The sequence below is a fragment of the Cetorhinus maximus genome, chromosome 11 (genome assembly GCF_964194155.1).
Source record: "Cetorhinus maximus chromosome 11, sCetMax3.hap1.1, whole genome shotgun sequence".
Lineage (NCBI taxonomy): Eukaryota > Metazoa > Chordata > Chondrichthyes > Lamniformes > Cetorhinidae > Cetorhinus > Cetorhinus maximus.
This window is the reverse complement of record NC_135889.1, coordinates 81218258-81237892: the sequence shown is the minus strand read 5'-3', so window position 1 is coordinate 81237892 and position 19635 is coordinate 81218258. Positions and strand designations below refer to the sequence as shown.

The window sequence follows — 19635 nt, the reverse complement described above, 5'->3', positions numbered from 1 at the left end:
AGTTGATATGTTCAGTTTTTCCTTATGGGCTAAATGATGAAAGTTATGCATATTTTCACTGTAAATGGAAGAAAATACCATTCGGATGTCCATTAGTGAACTGGAATATTGAATAGACAAATCATTATGTAACTTTAATTAATGAGTTCCAATAAGGTTAGAGGTTAGAATATCTTCAACGTTAATAATGCTACAAAATGTTTTGCTTCAAAATTTAGCTTGAAATCTACAAATTTTACCAAAGTCAACACCTATATATCAAAAATAAACAGGTGATGATAGCCAACGTATAGCTTGAAACAGCAGCAAACATCTTAAGTTATGTTTATGCTCTGCCCAATTCACACAAGTAGCTTCATGTTGTGTTTGATCTATCAATACAAACAAGTACTCATCTGATCCAAAATTAACTTTAATTCTGCTGGCTGAGTTTTAATTACTATCTCTCTGAAATAGTATAGTATTGAGTTTGTGCTATCATGTTAACAGGAGCTAGTCTAGTTCATCACTACACAAATAAACACCTAATTTTCTAAATGCCCATGGACAGAATTTTTAGGTAGGCATGTGGGCGTGCGCCTGAACCGATCGACTGTGAAATTGCGTGAGATGGCGCTGGGTGAGCGTCCCGCGCAATATTTCGGTCGGCGGGCTTGCACATAAGTCGGAAGTGCAGCCACCAACAATTAAGAGGCCAATTAAGGAAATTAAAGTAGTAATTGTCTCCGATTTTTCATAGTCTGTCAAGCCTTACAGTTGGCGGACGGGCAAATCGGCCAGGCGGTCTTTGCGTTTTTCATGAAACCTCATCCACGGGTGGAATGAAGTTTCCGTTAGTAAATTTTTAAAAATGAAAACGCCTGGGCAGAATTTTTATCATGTATATGTTCAGGTGACTGATTGTGATGTGTGGACAGTTTTTTCCGGATTTTAAAAACTTTATTTATTAGTTTTAAAGTCTTCAGCTCCTTGAGGCAGCTCTCTGTATTCAGCGCTTGCCCGCACTTACATTAGTGCCCGCCCTCCTCCAGCCCCTACCCCGGCAGCGCTGAGCATTTCAGCGCGCGCTTCATGCTGTCTGGCCTTTAATTGGCCAGCCAGCATGAAATCGCAGTCGGGGGCCTATCGCAGTCAGCGTTCTGTTCCCCGGCTATTCCTGGGCCCGCCGGTTGTGCCCGTGTGCCGTCCTAAAAATCCTGCCCCATCTCTACTAAAGGAGTTGCACATTTTATATCAGAATTTTTTTTTGCCTGATATTTTGAGTTTGTTTGTTGGCTTTTAGAAGGAATTAGAATGTGCACAGATGTTTAGAGCTGCAGGTGCAGTATTGTATGTTGTTCTGTATTTCTCCAGGGTGTTACACACCATTAGATAGAGCTTATGTGCAAAACGGTGCACAGTTCTCATAATCCCATCCTTTAGAACTCACTTTATTGCCCCTTCCCCGATTAGCGACCTCAATCCTGATCGTTAGACTATTGAGTAGATACGTGGAAATGTTGGCTCTTGAGGGTTAAAAGCTTTAGGGTCTCCTTCAAAAACCTAACATATGATTATGCCATAAACAGCAGATGGAGCCTACAGCCACCTCTTTGAACTCCCCTGATATGCAAGGTGACAGCTAAACATTACATGCATTAGCGTATTCTTACATATCTGTGGAACAAAGGACCGGCCTGCCCTCAGACCCTGAACATATACCTATTCCTTTATGTATATGGAAAATAGTGTTGGTTTGTCATTTGACCTCAGATAACAGATAGACTTCAAGAGAACGTAAGCTGGTGGAATGGGTTGCCATGTGACAGATGAAATTTAGTGCACTGAAGTGTGATGTGGTTCACTTTGGTGAGACGCCCGAGGAGAGGCATATAAAATAAAGGATACAACTCTAAAGGGGATTCAGGAGCAGTGGGACCTGGGGGTATATGTGCACAAATCATTGGCAGGTGACAGTGGTTAAGAAAGTGGTTAATAAGGAATATGGAATCCTGGGATTTATAAATAGAGGCATAGAGCTGGATTTGCATCCTTGAGGCAGTAGTGAGTCAGGAGAATTCCTGGTTTGGCCCGGCCACCTTTGGAAAATGTGCCCACAAGGACAGGATTTTCGTTGTGGGATGCGGGCTGCAGTCAGGCCAGCCAACCTTGGAAAACTGGAGAATGTTCAGAGGCAGGCACAGAGGCTGCTGGGTGTGGAGGTGGGCTTTGGGAAAGGCCCACCTTGGTGCTGAGGTTAGAATAAAAAAAAGTAGGACCCACTAGCCCTCACCACCCACACACTCTCCACGCCCCAACCATGCCATCTCATGTCCCCACCCACCCCCTATGGCCCCTGATGCCCCCCCAAGCCAAGCTATGCCACCCAAACAAGTGCTATGGCTGCCTCATGCCCCCCCTCTAAGCTATGGCCCACAAACAACCCCAATGGTCCCATACGCTCCCCAATATCAACCTACAGTATGTCCATGTCCATTCACCTGTACACTGTATAGAAGCAATGAGCCCTATAGTGACAGTAGAATGTGTAACAAAGCTTTAAAAAAGTCATTTGTTGAAACTTCCCACTTTCTTTAAAAAAAAACTCCTTTTTATTATAACCCAATAAAAGTGTCAGTCACCCAGACCCTTTTAAAGTATCAATAGCTGAAACTGTGAGCACTTGAAATCGCTTTACCTTGTGTAAATAAACATTGTGAAATTGACAGCATAGATCACAGATCCAGAGCTGTCAGCCAAGCAAGATTTTCCCTGAGGCTTGGGTATTTCAACAGACAAATGGATTTCTGGGCTGCTGAGAGCCATAGGGGCTGTTTGGGAGCATGAGTGGCCATAGGGAGTGGTTTGGGGGCATACCTTGGCATTGAGGGCATGGCAAGGATCTTTTGAATTTACCTGTCAAAAGGTTCCCTCTGAGGTACTGTGACCCACGACTCTTTGAAAAGCTGGTCCGATGTTGAAAATTGCGGAGGAGTAGGACATTTCTATCCGCACAATGGAATCAGCAAAGTCGAGAGTTCAGGGTGCGGGCTTGCAACTCAAACCAGCCCACACACTTAAAAGGCACTCCCAAAAATCAGAAACCCCAGGAACGGGGTTGGCAATCCCAGAATCGGGACCTACCCATCATTTTTAAAGGGCTCCCAAGTCATCCTGACTCAGCCCATAGAGTACAAAAGCAAATAAGCTACCATGAACCTTTATAAAACACTGGCCTCAACTTTTTTCTTATTTTTTCATGGGATGTGTGTTGCTGGCTGAACCAGCATTTGTTGCTCATCCATAATTGCCCTTAATAAGGTGGTGGTGAGCTGCCTTCTTGAACTGTGGCAGTCCATCTGGTGTAGATGCACTATCATTGCTGTTAGGAAGGGAGTTCCAGGATTTTGACTCGCCAACAGTGACAGAACAGCAATATAGTTTAGATTCAGAATCGTGAGTGACTTGGAGGGGAAGTTGCAGGTGGTGGTGTTTCCTTGTGTCTGCTATCCTTGTCCTTCTAGGTGGTAGCAGTCTTGGTTTCAGAAGGTGCTGTCAGAGGAGCCTTGGTGAGTTGCTGCAGTGCATCTCGTATGGTGCACACTGCTGCCACTGTGTTGGTAATGGAGGGAGTGAATGTTTAAGGTGGTGGGTGGGGCATTGAAGCTGGTTGCTTTGTCCTGAATGGTCTCGAGCTTCGAGTGTTTCAGCCACTCTCATCCAGGCAAATGGAGAGTATTCCATCACACTCCTGACTTGTGCCTTGCAGATGGTAGACAGGCTTTGGGGAATCAGGAGGTGAGTTACTCGCTGTAGAATTCCCAGCCTCTGACTTGCTCTTGTAGTTGCAGTATTTATATGGCTAGTGAGATCAGTTTCTGGCCAACGGTAAGCCCCTAGGATATTGATGGAGTATTTCGACCAATTCCACACTTTAGGAAGGATATGTAGAGTGCAGACATGACTTATGAGAATTGTTCCACGAATGAGGGACTTCAGTTATGTGGATGGATTGGAGAAGCTGGGGCTGTTCTCCTTAGGGAAGAGAGGATTGAGAAGATATTTGATTGAGATGTTAAAAGTCATAAGGAGTCTAGACAGTGTAGACAGAGAGAAACGGTTCCCATTGGCAGAAGGTTCAGGAATCAGATGACAATGTTTTAAGCTGAATAGCAAAAGAAGCAAAGATGACATAGGGTAAACATTTTTACACAACGAGTGGCAAGGATCTGCAGTGTACTGCCTGAGATTGTGGTGCAGACAGATTCAATCTTGGCTTTCAAAAGGGAACTGGGTAATTATCTCTGGAGAAATAATTTGCAGTGCCTTGGCAGGGGAGTAGCACTAACAGAGTTGTTCTTCCAGAGAACCAACACAGCCACGATCAGTCATGTGACCTCCTCCTGTGCTGCAGCCATTCTATAATTCTATGAACTGGACATAAGAACATTACCAATTTAATTTGTTTAGAAATGTAAATTATTCTGCTTGCAGACATTAGGAGCAAAACAACTAGTTTGTGACATGAAAGTTTCAGTTATTTCCATTTCAGTCTGAAAAAATTGTTGGTAATACAATGCTTTTCAGATTGTCTTTTGCAGTTTCAGCAGTTGAAATATTTCTGGGTGTTTATGAATGCCTTTACATTGTTTTGTCAATCCTAATAGCTTTGCAGTGAATAAAAGTTATCCTAAGTTTATATACTGGAAGAACTGATTGCCAGAACATGATGTTTGATTTTGTGATTGGCATGAAATATTCCTGAGAGCAGGATCCAGCATCAAGAGAGATAGGAGTTGAATTGTTAGCAGCAATAGGGATAACATATTTAATAGAAGTTAAAATTAGATTGCATAGAATTGTAGCTGGAATGACTATACCTTTTTGCCAGTCAGAGATTCAGAAGATCTATCAGAATTTTTCATTGCAAAAGGGAAAAAAGCGAGAGAAATTAAAGAGACAAAATAAAAAGCAAAATACATTAAGGACAGGGGTTTTAGCCCCTGATGGGGACGAGTAAAGAAGTAGTTAGGCTCAAAGATTCACACTGCTAGCTGGCTGGCATGCCATTTTGCTGGCACCATCCCACCCCTGGGCTGTTTTACTGGAGGTGGAATGGGGTGGAGCAGCAGGTCTTCATAGCGCCAATTAAAAGGAATTAAAGGCCTATTAAGACCTATTGTCAGAGATTGCCTGGAAGGCTCCACGGACTAGGCCAGTTGCTTGGAGACAGCATTCCAGTGACAGAGCAGGGGTGCTCCAGGGCGGCTTTGAGGACCTCCCCACCTGCCTGGCTTCAGTTGCAGCCAAAGGCCACCCTGTGGAGGGTTTGTTCCACAATGGTGGCCCAGCTGCTGCTGACATTTAAATTTAAAAGCTGAAAAAGTAGGAGAGAGAACGCCTCCATCTTGAATGCCCTCTCCCCCCTCTCTCTCTCTCACACACCTGAAAAGGCAGCCTATATTCCTTCTGGGGTGGATGGTTTCCTATTGGCCCTTCAGATTCAAGACTCTCCTGTTGCATTTAATTGGTTGGCAAGCCCTCCCTCTTGGCACTAATTGGCCAGTTAGGGGAAAATCACAACCGTTGACTGTTTCCCACACAGTGCAGGTTCATGACTACCATTTGACCCCAATGTCAGGGTCCTGATCCACAGGCAAAATCGTGCACTAAATGTTTTTTTTAAAAATCGCCAACAATAATGGAAATCTGAAAGAGCGAGACGCCACACTTGTGAAAGTTACTTTTCATTGCTAGATGGTTTATTTGGGAATAATTACAACTTACTATATGGTTTTAAAATTTATTTTCACTAGTTTGGACGGATCCAAACTTTTTCCTGGCCTGGTTAGTGTTATACCTTTCACACAAGTGCAGCTACTTCATGCCGTTCCATGTATTTCAATGCCCAGTCTCCTGACGAGATACAGCAACCTCCTGATCTCTATCAGAAGATAGAGATGGGATTAAGTGAGAGAAATAAAAGAGGCAAAATACATTAAGGGCAGGGGATTTAGCCCCTGATGGGGAAGCGTACAGAGGTAGTTGGGCTCAAAGATTCACACTGCTAGCTGGCTGGAATGCCAGTTTGCTGGCACCATCCCACACGTGGGCTGTTTTACTGGAGGTGGAATGGGGTGGAGCAGCAAGCCTACATAGCGCCAATTAACAGGAATTAAAGGCCTATTAAGACCTATTGTCAGAGATTGCCTAGAAGGCTCCACGGACTAGGCCAGTTGCTTGGAGGCAGCATTCCAGTGGCTGTCCGATTTACATCTGAATAACTGTAAACCCTGTTAACCTCACTGTTATTTCTAAAGAAAAATCCAGTACATTGTACTTTGCATCCATTTATTTTCAGACTGCTTTCCAGAATTACTGCAGACTCTGCTGTCTGCAGCAAGTCTTCCAAACACACGACCTCGACCACCTAGGACAAGGATAGCAGATGGATTGCAACACCACCACCTGCAAGTTCCCCTCCAAGGCACACACCATTCTGACTTGGAACTATATCGCTGTTTTTTCACTGTTGCTGAGTCAAAATCCTGGAACTCCCTCCCTAATAGCACTGTGGGTGTACCTACACCACATGGGCTGGAGCGGTTCAAGAAGGCAGCTCACCACCACCTTCTCAAGGGCAATTAGGGATGGGCAATAAAAATGCTGGCCTAGTCAAAGAATGAAAAAACAGTCCTGACGCAACACCCATTTCCAGGTTTTTTGTGGTACCATTCTGTTTGGATGATGAGCAAAAGTAGGAGAAAGTGATGCAGGAGCACCTCTGCCTAGCTATTATTCTGTTAGACCTACACTTTTTGCCAATGTAGGTTCAGTTGTGTTGCATTGGAATCCTGTTGTGTTCATGAAGGCCCAACGCAACAGGTTTTATTCTCCAGGTATAATGAAGAGGAAAACCTTGTTTTAATACATGTATAGTTGGCAGTGGTTTCTGAACAATTTTGTTCTGTGAGAAAAAGAGAGATGAATAATGGTCTCAGTTTACCCTTAAGTTCAATTCTTTCGCTTTGTTTGTGTGAATGTAATATAGACCAGCAAGTTTCCTATACAAGCACTGACCTCGATCACTGGATAAGTCAAATTCCATTTTCATTATGTGGCATGCAGGAATATTTATTGTTATTTTAGACATTGTGCATTTTATACAAAAACAATATATGAATTGCCTTGACTATTATATATTTTGTCAGCCCTCATAGTTTCATCCTTCACAAGTTGCAACTTGCTCGTCACCCACACCCTACCTCACTCCACTATCATCATTATCCTTGCCCACCTTCATTTTGTTCAATTCATCTCTATTATTATATTGACTTTAAGATTAGATGTGTGTCCCAACTCATGCATTTGTATGCTGCCCAGTCAGCTAGATGAAAATTGTTTGATGTGGAATAAAATTGTATATTGTGCAATCAACTGCACAACAGCCTTTCATCCAAACATGGACAAAAGAGCTGAATTACAGTGGTGAGGTGAAAAGCAACTGCCATTGACACCAAGGCAGCATTTGACCGAGTGTAGCAACAGGGAGCCCAAGCAAAACTAGAATCGGTGAGAATCCGTGGGAAAACTCTCCACTGGTTGTCATCATGCCTAGCCAAAAGAAGATGGTTATGGTTGTTCAAGATCAGTCATCTCAGTCCCAGGACATCACTGTAGGAGTTCTCCAGAGCCTTAGGATGAATCAGCTTCACCTGTTTTATCAATGACCTTCCCTCCATCATAATTGCAGAAGAAGGGGTGTTTGCTGATGTTTGCACAGTGTTTGGTACCATTTGAGACCCCTCAGATACTAAAGCTGTCCATGCCCGAATGCAGCAAGACTTGGACAACATTCAGGTTTAGGCTGATAAGTGGCAGGTAACATTCATGCCACATAAATACCATGCAATGACCATCTCCAACAAGAGAGAATCTAATCATCTACCCTTGATACTTGTTGAATTGCTGAATCGCCTGCCATCAACATCCTGGGGTTTACCATTGACCAGAAATTGAACTGGACCAATCATATAAGTACTATGTCTAGAAAAGTAGGTCAGACGCTTGGAATTCTGTGGCGAGTAACTCACCCATTGACTCCCCAGCCCCTGTCCACCATCTACAAGGAGTGTATATAAGTTAGGAGTGCGATGGAATACTCTCCACATGCCTGGGTGAGTGCAGCTCCAGCATATTTAAGAAGCTTGACACTATCCAGGGCAAAGCAGCCTGTTTGTCGGCACCCCATCCACTACCTTAAACATCCACTCCCTCCACCAGTGACACACAGTGGCAGCAATGTATACCATCTACAAGTTGCACTGCAGCAAACCCCCAAGGTTCCTTCAATAGCACCTTCCAAACCCATGACACCTACCATCTAGAATCACAAGGGCAGCAGATTTGTGGGAACACCACCACCTGCAAGTTCTGTTTATAAATACATAATTTTAAGATTAATGTGTTTTAGGATTGCAACTTTTGGTTTATCATCTTCAAAGATATTATTCTGGTTCAGGAGACTGTGGTTTTAAATGGAGGTTAGATGAAAGAAAGCTTGGTCTGGATAGATTATCAAATAGGCCAGGAGTAGTAAGTGAAATGGGAAGTCCTATTGTGTTGTTGGGTTGATGGTGAGAGGTATTCACACCCTCTCTGAATATCTCTTGAGGAAATGGGCTATCTGTAGGCATCTTGAAAGAAGGTTTGAAGTTAACCAGAAGGCTTAAATTACTCATGTAATTTTCCTAGATCAAATAAGGGATTGAAGGCACCTGGTAAATGAGGGAAGGTTTTAAAGTAGCCAGCTACTTTTCAGATCAAAGGACAGGTTTAAAGTTAAAGATAATTAATTTGCATTTCTATCTGGGAAAGCCATGCATTGCCATGAGGGTGGAGGCTATGGGAGTTAGGAAGCTTTTTATATATCTGGGCTGTGTTGGTCAGCCTGTGTGAGAGCAGCTTGGAGAAGGTAGAGAGAGGATCTGTCAGTAGCCAGAACAATGAGCAGAGGGCCATCCAGAATCCAGGGTGTTTCAGATTTGGAGTCACTACTCAAAGATGCAAGTGAGACCCCTGCTCAGGCTGGGGAAATCCAAATTCATGAGATGTTGAAATAGGGTTGGAAGATTCACCTAGCCGGATGCTAGTGGGAGAAACCTTAAGAAATCCCTCGCCTCGGAAGATAACTGGGAATCTAAGGAAGCTGTGACACAGCTTGGTTTGATCCCAGGAAACTTGAATAAACTCAAGTAACTGTAACATAAAAAAAGAGTCCTCTGTTGAAATTAAAAGTAGAATGAGGAGTGTTTGGTTTGGAATTTTGGTTAAAAATACAAGTGCTTACAATGTAGTGTTAAGTTAATAGTGCTTTATCATTTTCTTTTGTCAGTAAAAGTTTTTTCCCTTTAAAATGTGAAGTCTTATTGCGTGGTCTTTTCAGTTAATAACTGGAAATTCAGATTTCTTTTTAAAAGTTACCGGTCTCTACCGAGATTGGAAAAGTTCCCCTCTAAGTCACACCCATCCTGACTTGGAACTAAATCACCATTCCTTCACTGTTGCTGGGTCAAAATCCTGGAATTCCCTTCCTAACAGCATTGTAGGTGTATCTACACCACATGACCTGCAGTGATTCAAGATAAGTGGCTCAATGACCTTGCCAGCAGTGTTCAAATCCCCATGAAAGAAAAGTTAACATAGGGGCAGATTTTAATCCCCATCTAGGTTTGGACATGTGGATGAGTGTAGGGTGCACTTGCAGGCCTAAGGTTGAGGACTCTGCATTTTAACTCTCAGGCTACATCTGCATGCAGCTAGTCAGCTGTCCAGGCATTAAGAGGCAGAGGCAGTCGGTGTGCAGTAAAGCAGGTGCATGTGGCGAAAGATGAGCAACTGTGACCCAAACAGGCAAATCACTGGATGGGTTTTGGAGGGTATCCTGGAAGGATAGGACTTAAGTCAGGTTTTGGGGAGGCCACAACTCTCATTATGGATTTTGAAAGAGCAAAGCTGCTCTTAACGATCCCAAGAAGGACGCTTTTAAACTTGCCTTGGAGGATCTTGCCAGCTGCCAAACTGGTTTTACCTAGAGGGAAAGGCAGAGAAACTTAACTGCTCAGGCATAGGTTAAATGCAATTGGAGCCCATTGGCATCGATTCATGATGCACCTGTCTTAGTCTGCTGGGCGTTTCACCCACTGCCAAACTAATGACGTTAATATCAGAAATTGACATAAACTATGTGGAAAATTAGAGCTGCTCCATTTTAAATGCCGTCCCACTCCCTGCTGAGTGGAGAGAGCTCAAATTCTCACCATAAATTAACAGATTTATATTTGATCAAGTCTGACACAGACGTGTTAGAGGATGGATATTAGGGGAAGTGTGACACTGTACACCATAAACAATCTTCTTAATTTATTACTAGATTAAGAATTTTTTAAAAATTGAATTGAAATCTCTAATTCCCAAAAATACAAAGCAGCACACATATTAATTTTATTGACCTGAATAAGCGAAAGTTAAAAATACTTTAAAGTCTTCGCACACTTAATAAAACCTTATCGTGAATGTTTGATTTCAAATAAATCTTACATATGAGGCATGTACTGCAGAAACTGGGCCTCACAGTTATTCTTAGGTGCACAAGAATAATTTTGCAATGTTTAAATTAAATTCTGAAAGTGATCTCATGGATCTTCTGGTGAAAGCTCCAGTATGCTAATTATTCGCTTATTATGCACATTCTTGATTTCATAGGCTTCAAGCATAACTAAGTAGACAAAGGAACTGCAGGGCTTTCTGAAAGCACATTCAGAGATTTTTTTTGTCAGTTTTTTTTTCCTTCCTCATCTGAGCATGTTGACTCCTGCTGGGATACTATATTGCTGATGGCGGGCACCATCGGAACCTTGCCCAAATGGCTGTTCTTCATTTGTGAGCCTAAACAGTGAGTGTTGGCAGGCTATTCATCCCACAGGGACATCAGAGTCAAGCCTGATTTTGACCTCAATTTTTTATATATATATATTTTATGTATATTTATTGTCCATTCATAACTGCCCTTGAGAAGATGGTGGTGACCCACTTTCTTGAACTGCGGCAGTCCATGTGGGTGTAGGTACACGTAATATGATTAAAGAGGGAGTTCCAGGATTTTGACCCAGCAACAGTAAAGGTACAGCGATATAATTCCAATTCAGGATGGTGTGTGACTTAGAGGGGAACTTGCATGTGGTGGAGATCCCGTGCATCTGTCCCATTTAGCACAGTGGTAGTGCCATGAAGTAGGGTGTCCTCAGGGTGAAGATAGGACTTTGTCTCCACAAGGACTGTGTGGTGGTCACTTCAACCAGTACTTTCACAGACAGTTGCATCTGCAATAGATACATTGGTGAGGATGAGGTCCAGTAGGTTTTCCTTTCTATTGGTTATCTCACCACCTCCCACAGGCCCATCCACACACATTTTCCTGTCAAACTGGTCGATTTTTTAGTTGAAGGGATTTGAGGCCAATTGTAGCCATTCCATCTGTGACTAGCTAACTCAACATAGTCAAAAAATGGAACCTGAGGCCTTCTTGGTTCAGTGGCTTCTATCATTGGAGCAACTGAGGTGCAGTTTTCTAATCAAATATTAAATGATCGCAGTAAAGTTATAACCCTAAAGGACACGAGGGAGAGAAAGCGCCATTGAATCCCCTTTTTTGTTAATCTTCTATATGAAACGTGATTAGCAAACCATTTGACAACCTATTCTCAACAACAGTTTCCTGAGCTGCCCTGTTCAAGGGGGACAATAGATGCCATGGATTATCAGCCCACCTTCCCATTTAGTGAATATAGTAGAAAGAAAATAAAATGTTGTAAATAATAAAACCAGATAGTCAATGGTGCTTCCTCTCTCTCATAAATAATGTAAGATTATGATTTCTTTTCTCCTCCCCACCCTCCAATCGTTCATATACAAGCATCAGGCAGGCAACTAGTGAGTGGTTCCAAGGTTCATACACACTGTAAGAAGCCTGTGCCATCAATTCAGATGCAGTAATAGCTGAAATCAGGCTGGCATGGGTCATATCTTTCCCTCGGCTGATAAAAATTTCCCCAGACAGTAAAACACTGGCACGTCTGAATGTTTCAGACATTCCTCCCATGTGACAGGGGGTCTGAGTCAGACTGGAGCTATTCAGCCAGCAGAAGCTAATGAGCCTTTGTAGAGTGTGCTGTTGTCATTAAACAATGAAAGCATATGGTGCTAGTATTTCTCTCTCAGTACTGGGAAGCATAACTGTTTCAGATCTGAGGAGACACGGGTGCTGCTGAGTGAATGTATGTTACACAAGGTACATCTCGTTTGCTTATTATCTGGTAAAGCAAAAGATTGTATTGAACAACCAATAGAAGTAGAGATGCTATTTTCTACCTGTAGTAACTGTTATGCAGTATTATTGAAGTATCAAAAGAAGGGGGACTTAATAGAGTGCAATTTGGATGCATCTGGGTACAACCAAGATTACATTGGCATCAAAACATTTCTATAGTAATTAGCTTGCAGCAATTCTGCAGCAGAAGTACAGTAGAAAGCAGACAGTATGCATTAGGTGTTATAAAAATGATACCACACATTCCATGTAAGTTTCACACTATGCACAAAAATTAATCTACCTTTCATATTACAAATTCTTCATACTGCACTGTTCTTGCAGTGTTTTAGCATCTAAGATTTGCTGTGTAAAATGCAGTTTTTGCTTATACTGATAATCATAAGGCTTTGTTATGAAGTCGAAGTTTAAATTTTCCTTGCAGTTTTCTGCCTGAATTGCAGTGATCAAGATCACAACTAATTGCCATTCATCGTGGGAATAACTTGGTGATTATAAAGCAGACCCAAAGGATTCATTGATCTTAATGATTCCATTTTAAAGCAATTGCATGACTTTAAAAATAATAAGTATACTGTTATCCCTCTGGTGACACTATTTAAAATCTATTTTTTTGAAGCAATTGGTCTAGCCCAGCCAATTGTATCCTGTTCTGAATCAGATGAGACTACAGGCGTGGTAGTGAGGCTGCTACCACCAACGCCATCATGTGCATTGCTCTGGGAACAGTCAGCTCAAATAGAAAAGACTGCACAGTGATTGTCTACTCTGCCTAGCAAGAACAAAAATGCCTGTTGTGGCAGTTTATCTTGTGTAATATTCCCTTACAAATGCTTTCTTAAAATAAGTCAATTAGTAGATTGTTTGTGGTCAAATCATAGTAATGGCGATTACTGTCAATAATGATGATAATTAAGGAATATTATTCTTTTAAAATGACCAGGACTAACAGTTTGGGGACAGATGTCAATTTTTGTTGTTAAGTCTTGAGAAGTTTCAAAATTTAATGTCAATAATACAAACTTTTCAAAAACAAGAACTTATGCACAAAACAATTCAATGAGAGGAATCTCTTGTGTGTTGACATTTTGAAAAAAAAAATTACTTTTAGAAAATATATGATCATGGGTTCAAAACCATATGTTGCACTGATCGCAAGAAATGGAATCACTTAATTTTGAAACTAATGTACATTCAAGGTCTGCTATTTTGACCTATTAACAATGCACTTGTCTGATGTTTTATGTTTAAGAAATACTCCAGAGAATAGCTTGGTGGTCTAAAAATCATATCCCTGTCACCACAATATTTTTTGAAATATTATAATCTTCACTCATCATTGTTAAATGTAAATCTGAATGCTGTTCACCATTGAGCAGAATCAACACTTCTATCTGAAACAAAAACAAAAATAGCTGGAAAATCTCAGCAGGACTGACAGCATCTGCGAAGAGGAATACAGTTAACGTTTCGAGTCCGTATGACTCTTCATCAGAACAAAGGAAATATAGAAATGAGGTGAAATATAAGCTGGTTGAGGGGGGTGGGACAGGTAGAGCTGGATAGAGGGCCAGTGATATCCAGCTCTACCTGTCCCACCACCCCCTTAACCAGCTTATATTTCACCTCATTTCTATATTTCCTTAGTTCTGATGAAGAGTCATACGGACTCGAATGTTAACTGTATTCCTCTCCGCAGATGCTGTCAGACCTGCTGAGTTTTTCCAGCTATTTTTGTTTTTGTTTCAGATTCCCAGTATTTTGCTTTTATCAACACTTCTTTCTTCCAGGCCTAGCAGCATCTGTGGAGAGAGAAACAGAGTTAACATTTCGAGTCCGTATGACCCTTCTTCAGAACATATGGACTCAAAATGTTAACTCTGTTTCTCTCTCCACAGATGCTGCTGGACCAGCTGAGTTTTTCCAGCATTTTCTGTTTTTGTTTCAGATTTCCAGCATCCGCAACATTTTGCTTTTTTCTACTATCCATCTGTGAATGGTGCTTTAAGATGTGGTTGACGTGTAATCTTTTGAGCGCAATGGCATTGCTGCTTTTTCCTCTATGTAATCTTTGTAACACCAGTGTCATAATGTATTTTCATAGCTTTGAGTACCTTCATGTATAATTCCTTCAGTATATCTATTCGATAATTGTGTAGTTGTTTGATTGCTGGTCACCATAATGATTAATCACTGATCTGATAGAAGCCCTGTCAATCATTTTCATAACTAAGTTATGAACAGCTAAACAAGAAAGATTGAGAACTATTATAAGCCCAATATCCATAGAGTCTTTTATTTGGTACCAGGACTACTATTGGAAAGTCAAATGATTTACAGACTGCAACTTTAAAAATAAATTCAGAAACATGCAAGCAAATAAGATTTTTAAAAATTAATTCATAGGATATGGGCATCGCTGGCTAGGGTCATCCCTAATTTCCTTTGTTTGGAGGGCATTTAAGAGTCACCCACATTACTGTGGGTCTGGAGTCACGAGTAGGCCATTAGACTATGTGTAGTCATGAACAGACTTTTAATTCCAGATTTTTTAAAAATTGGATTCAAATTTCACTATCTGCCATGGTGGGATTTGAACACAGGTCCCCTAGGTCTCTGGAATACTTGTCCAGTGACAATACCATCATGCCACTGCCTTCCCCTGCAGTCAAGCACTTCACTGCACAGTTGTGGGCCTTCCCCCAGGATCAAGGACCCTTGAGCCAGAAGTCCCACCTGCTGAAAGCTGCCAGCCAATCAGAGGCTGGTAGTTCCTCATTGCTCAGCAGCACTGCCAGGGGAGCAGTGGCTACTACCAATAATGCACTTAACCTGAGGTCCCTGATCACCAAGAGACCCAGGCCACAGGCGAATGATGGCGGGACAGGGATCACAGGGTAGTTGGGGTGCAAGGGCAAGACCTGGCTTTCAGCACCGCCCCCCCCCCTCCCCATCGCCACTTTCCGATGCTGTTTCCTCAATCGGACACAGAGTGCCTTTGAGCAAAGGACCCCCCCATGCCATCTGAAACCCACAAGGAACCTCAACAGGGTTTGCTTTTCGAGCTTCCTGCATGGAGAGGTTCCCAGACACTGCTGGGTGAATACCTGCAGCAGCAGGATGAGGCCCTTAACTGAGCATTAATTGCCTACTTGAGGGCCTCAATTGGCGGCAGGATGGGAAGGTTATACCCGAACCTTCTTGCCCTGCACTTAACCATAACAGGCGAGAAGACAGATCCCCCACCTCCCACTGCCCCGCCCAATTAAGTTCCCCCACCACCAAATTTGCTCTTCAACTGGTTAAGCATTCCGGCTTACCTGATTTCCAAGCGAAAGTCAGGAACTACAAGACCTGACATGGCTGGGAAGTTCCACGCATGCATGAATTGGGAGCAGGCTGTGCATGCATAGTTCAGTGTTGTGAGATCTTTGGGTTGGGGACAAGTGCCCAGTGTGCCTGTGTGGGGAGAAGAAATGGCATGAAAAATCCAATCGTGGGACCCAGGTGTTGGGCACCATAACAAGAGGAGACCCGGGGCAGTGGACAGGGAGAGAATTCAGAGAGAGGGGACAGGGAGAGGTCCGAGAGAGAGAAAGAGTTGGAGTGGGGGGAACTGGGGAAAGAGCCACCAGGAGGAAACCACTGGTAGGAACCATCAGGGAGAGAAACCACTGGAGAGAGGAAGAAAGAAAGAGGCTCCAAGCATTAAAAGTGCTGCAGTTAGCGGGCTGCAAGTAGTGAGGGCTCTGGAGAAGCCTTGTAGATTGAAAAGGCAATGGAAGGCTGGTGACTCTGTGCTGCGGGCCATTGGGGTAAAGTGTTCCTTTGGAACTGTGGTGTTCTGCTTGGTGTTGCTGAAGATCTGAAATTGTGCCTATGAGCTGTTGCTGGAGTGCAATCTCAGGATTTTTTTTTTTATTCATTCATGGATTGTGGGCTTCGTTGGCTGGGCCACCATTTATTGCCCATCCCTAGTTGCCCTTTCAGCAATAAAAAAATTCCTGAGGTTGCACTTCAGCAACAACTCGCAGGCACAATTTCAGATCTTCAGCAACACCAAGCAGAATACCACTGCTTCAAAGGACCACTTTTGCCTCCAGGGGAACATAGTCTCAGGAGATGAAATTTAAACCCTGGGTGGTGAAGTCATTGAGGTAGTCCAAGTCAGAGCAGCTTTTGAGGGAATTCGGAGGTTGACCTTCAATGGTGAAGACTGGAAATCTCTCTTGAGGGAGACAGAACTTTAAGAAGATTTTGTGACTCACCGTGGATACTGACATCTGGGTGATTGCTGAGAAATCTCTAGGGTCTGTCCTGGTTGCATCCGGTGTGTTCGACCACAGTTTGTCTGTTAATTCATGTTTACCTCATGTTAATACTGAATGTTAGAGTATAAGATAGATACTGTAAATTGTTTTATTTTTCTGACCTTATATAGTAAAGTTTATTTTGTTTTTGAAAAAAAAGTGGAATCTTGAGGCTTTATCCTCTTAGTTAAGTACCTTGGATCGCAAGCTTTGTCTACTTTAAACAAAAAGTTACTGCTCCTTAACCAGATTGTACAGAAAATTTGGGGGTCTGGTCCAGGATCATAACAAACTCTGTAAGCTATCCAACTAGTTTGCATACATGAAGGGGTTTGTGTGGTAAGTAGCACATTCTGCTGAAACCAGAAAATTTGAGGAATGAAAATGGGTCAAAAAATAACAGATTGAACCCACTGAGAATCATGAACCTCCAAATTGTGTTATACTGCTATTGCTTTCCTTTCTTGCCACAACAAATGCAGATTTTCAACAGCTATAAATGTAACGTCAGTATTTTTAGTAGTATGAAGAGGTGGTACTATCATGAAGTACTCAAGTAGGACTGGGAAAGACTGAGCAAGGAATGGCAGAACATAAAAGAGAGATTTACAAAATGCAGCTCAAAAAAAGCTAAGTGCATCTTTCACTTCAGCTTTACATGCTTGACAGAATGACTTCCATTTTTCTGTAACACAAATTTTATTACAATTTGGTTTGCAGTATGGTAAATGAAGGATGTTGCTGCCAAGTGCCAGTATAATTAGGAAGATCTAATGGCATAAAACAAGAGCAGCATCATAATAAGGAAAATAAAATGGAAAGAAAATTTGCTATAACAAGAGCCAAGTATTCAAGTAGAAGTAAAGCAAAGATGAATACAAGGAGGATATGATTGAGAATTGCAGCTTATCTGTCCATGACTTACCTGCTCTTAAATTAAAGCAACTGTACCCCTGCTTGGGCATTATTTTTAGATGCTCTGTGTTTATCATATATTTAGGTATGTTGGCTAGCTTTTATAGTCATCCGGGGAATTTTTGCACATGGATAATGTTATCAGATGTTTGGAGGGCCCTTTAATATTTTGCGAGTATTTTCTTTTATTATAAGCAAGTGTAGTCATTCATGTTTCACATCAGAATATGTTCTCGGTTTACAAGTAACTACTAAGATATATCTACTGTGAAAATTTGGATGGTGCAAAAGGTAGATAAAATTATTATCCTTGCAATTATGGTACCTAAATGTAGATCAATACTACCACTAAAGATTCTGTGGGAAATAAGCTTGGGAAATATCAGCCCTAGTTCCTAGCAGCTTAAATTCCATTATACAGACTGTCCTTATATTGGAAATAATTGGTCATCATATTCTGAAATGTCACAGAAGCTGCTGCTTTCAGAGAATGAAAATTTGTGCAATATTAATAGGTGGTAGCCTGAGTTTGAAGGGGGGAGAAGTTAGCACTTGTCACAGTAAATGGAACCTTGTTCTTCATATGGCCCATGCTATATGTGACCTAGGAGCGTTTGATGCAGATACTGGGCACAGAAGTTCATTTTTCAACATTGTTATCCCTCATTCTGAAGAGCAGCATAGAAATTCACCAAAACAGTAATTTTTAAAAAAAGTTAGGGTACATGTTCAAAGCTTTAAAAACACAAAATATTAATTAATAATATATTTTTTTGAAAGCTGGATGTCATTACTCGGGGTTGAAGTTCCAACTTTGTCCATTCACTTTTCCCAAAGTGTAAGGCTTATGTAGTTAAGAGTTAACAATTGCATTGCTTTTCTTCCTCTACACCCGTCAGCCTTCTAGCCTTCTCTCCCCATCTCCCCTCCTGATAGCATTACCATTCCACAAATGCTGGCCACCCTCTAATAAGTTGACCAAGTGATAAAGGCACACAATCAAACCTCTTCATTGACACGAATGGTACATCACTGCATCAGCCTCTGCACTAATCCAGACCCTGAGAGAACAGTTGCCCATGGTTAGCACCATGTTAGATGGCGTGACATGCCCTGCAGAAATGGCTGTTGGCATCCTGGTGGGTGGAGCCAATTAGGCAATGCTGGATCTCCAGCAGCCTGACAGGCTTTCTTTCATGCAGTGACACTGAAAGAATGACATGCTGTGATTGTCAAAACTGCCAAAGAAGCATCCAACATCACATTTAGTGAAGCATTCATGCTGAGGATAGCAAGGGCACAGCATGTACTCTGGAGTAGGGAACTTCAATGTACGTCACCAAGAGTGGCTCAGTAGTACCACTACTGGTGGAGCTGGCTGAGTCCTGAAGGACATATCTGCCAGACTGGGCCTGCAACAGGTACTGAGAGAACCAACAGAAGGAAAAAACCTATAAATTCACCCTCACCAATAAACCTGGTGCAGATGCATTGGTCCATGACAATCTCGATAGAAATGACCATCACGCCATCATTGTGGACACAAAGCCTCATCTTCATGCTGAGGATACTCTCCATCGTGTTGTGTGACACTACAACTGTGCAAAATAGGATCAACTCAGAACAGATCCAACAGCCCATACTGGGCAGTTATGAAGTGCTGTGGGCCATCAGCAAGAGCAGAATTGCATTCAGCCACAGTCTGTAACCTCATGGTCCAGCATATCCCTCTCTCTACAATTACCATCAAACAGGGAATCAATCTTGATTCAATCAGGAGTGCAGGAGAGCTACCAGGAGGAGGACCAGGCATACTTAAAAATGAGGTGCCGACTTGGTGAAGTAACAACATAGGACTGCATGTATGCTAAACAGTGGAAGCTAATTGCGATAGACAGAGCTGAGTGATAGCAAAGACAACGGATCAGATCAAAGCTCTGCAGTCCTGCCACATCCAGTCATGAATGGTGGTGGTCAATTAAACAACTAACAGGAGGAAGAGGCTCCACACACATCCCCATCCTCAATGATGGGGGAACCCAG

At 42.2% G+C, this 19635-nt stretch overlaps 1 protein-coding gene across 4 annotated transcripts in view; it reads left to right on the top strand.

Annotated features, from left to right (window-relative positions):
* csrnp3 (cysteine-serine-rich nuclear protein 3) overlaps positions 1–19635 on the top strand; it is a 264969-nt gene that overhangs the window by 182708 nt on the left and 62626 nt on the right. The window lies entirely within an intron of this gene.